Below are 2,648 nucleotides of genomic sequence, written 5' to 3'. Positions count from 1 at the left end.
TTTAAAGAAACCGATTTCATATTTAGGGGATATGTTTACCATTTGTGATGTTAGTTTGAGGTCTCTTCTGGCAGCTAGGAGTATACCACCTCCTCTTTTTTGTGTCTGGGTATGGAGAATATGTCGTAGTTGTGTGAGGGAAGTTGGTTAAGCAGGGCGATGTTAGTGTGTTTTAACCATGTTTCTGTGATAGCACAGATGTCAGGCTTAGAGTCAGAAAGGATGTCATTGAGTAGGTGAGTCTTTTTCACCAGGGAACAATGAAGTCATGACATGTAGCTGCCTGCTGGGATAAACTGGTTGATAACAATCTGAAATGTGATTGGATCTGCTCCTTTCTTGTCCCATCCCCAACTGGCTTTACTGTCTGGCTTCAAGTCCAAAAAATGCATTGTTTTGCTTCCTCCTCATATTTTAATGGGAATGAATTGTATGGAACCAATCCCCTAACAAATCTGAATCCTTTCTGGGTCAAATGAACAGAAAATTGATCAACCCTATTAAAAGCACATCTCCTTAAACTGAACCAATATGCTCTGTAGGGAGGATGAAGCATGAGAATTATAATTTCCATTTCCAAAGAGAAATATGTACTCTTTCAGCATATACAAATTTCAGAAACACACATGTATCGTGGAAACTAATTGGCAAGCAATACTTTTACAAACTATCAAATGATGTCTTCCCACTGCAAAATTCATCCTCTCTGCCATCACATAAGAACATAAGAAATTGCCATGCTGGGTCAGACCAAGGGTCCATCAAGCCCAGCATCCTGTTTCCAATGGAGGCCAAACCAGGCCACAAGAACCTCGCAATTACCCGAACAGCAGACATATTTCTCCCTTACAATGTCTTGTTAACATGAACATAAGAAGTACCATGCTAGGTCAGACCAAAGTCCACCAAGTCCAGCATTCTGTCTCCAATAATGGTCAGTCTGGGTCACGAGTACCCGTCAGATCTCCAATAATTGATCTATTTCTTGTATCTCATTCCCAGGGATAAGCACTGGCTTTCCCAAGTCTACCTGGCTAATAAATGTTTATGGTCTTTTCTACAGGAACTTGTCCAATCCTCTTTTGAACCCTACATCCCCCACATCCTCTGGCAACAGATTCCATAGCTTGATTGTGTGCTGAGTGAAGAAATTCTTCCTACAATTCGTTTAAAATCTGCTGGTTGCTAGTTTCATGGTGTTCCTTATCTTAGTGTTGTTTGAAAGGGTAAATAACTGATCCCTAGTTACCCATTCCACTCCCCTCATGTTATTATATGAGTAGTAGGGATGTGAATCGTTTTTTGACGATTTAAAATATCGTCCGATATATTTTAAATCGTCAAAAATCGTTAGAGCCGCGATACAATAACAATTCCCCCGATTTATCGTCAAAAAATTGTAAATCGGGGGAAGGGGGAGGGCGGGAAAACCGGCACACTAAAACAACCCTAAAACCCACCCCGACCCTTTAAAATAAATCCCCCACCCTCCCGAACCCCCCCAAAATGCCTTAAATTACCTGGGGTCCAGAGGAAGGGTCCCGGTGTGATCTTTTACTCTCGGACCTCCTGTGCGTTGTAGAAATGGCACCGGCGCTACCTTTGACCTGTCATATGACAGGGCAGTCGAATCGTGTTGCCGTACGGCCGGCGCCATTTTGCGCAAAATGGCGCCGGCAACACGATTCGACTGCAGGAGGTCGTTCCGGACCCCCGCTGGACTTTTGGCAAGTCTTGTGGGGGTCAGGAGGCCCCCCCAAGCTGGCCAAAAGTCCCTGGGGGTCCAGCGGGGGTCCGGGAGCGATCTCCTGCCGTGAATCGTTTTTCCGTACGGAAAAACGATTCGCGTGCAGGAAGTCGTTCCCGGACCCCCGCTGGACTTTTGGCAAGTCTTGTGGGGGTCAGGAGGCCCCCCCCCAAGCTGGCCAAAAGTCCCTGGGGGTCCAGCGGGGGTCCGGGAGCGATCTCCTATGCTCCTGCCGTCGGGGGACAAAAAAACAAAATGGCGCCGGCGCTACCTTTGCCCTGTCATATGACAGGTCAAACGTAGCGCTGGCGCCATTTCTACAACACACAGGAGGTCCGAGAGTAAAAGATCACACCGGGACCCTTCCTCTGGACCCCAGGTAATTTAAGGCATTTTGGGGGGGTTCGGGAGGGTGGGGGATTTATTTTAAAGGGTCGGGGTGGGTTTTAGGGTTGTTTTAGTGTGCCGGTTTTCCCGCCCTCCCCCTTCTCCTCCCCCCCACTGGACCCCAGGTAATTTAAGGCATTTTGGGGGGGTTCGGGAGGGTGGGGGATTTATTTTAAAGGGTCGGGGTGGGTTTTAGGGATGTTTTAGTGTGCCGGTTTTCGATTTACACGATATTTAAAAAACCCAAACTGCGACGATCCGATTCCCTCCCCCTCCCAGACGAAATCGATCGTTAAGATGATCGATCACACGATTCACATCTCTAATGAGTAGCTCTGTTGCAATTGAATTATCAGCCACAGTTGCCAATGTTTATTTAGATTACACACGTTCCTGCACAGCTGAAGTAATGCTGCCAAGGTTCAGATTAACTGTGATCAGATGCCTGACCACCATCCATTGTGAAGAAGTGACCTGGGTGATCATGAAAACTCATGAAGTACATCTTTTTTAG

This window comes from Rhinatrema bivittatum, chromosome 2 (assembly GCF_901001135.1).
Source record: "Rhinatrema bivittatum chromosome 2, aRhiBiv1.1, whole genome shotgun sequence".
NCBI lineage: Eukaryota > Metazoa > Chordata > Amphibia > Gymnophiona > Rhinatrematidae > Rhinatrema > Rhinatrema bivittatum.
Note: the sequence above shows the minus strand (reverse complement) of the source record.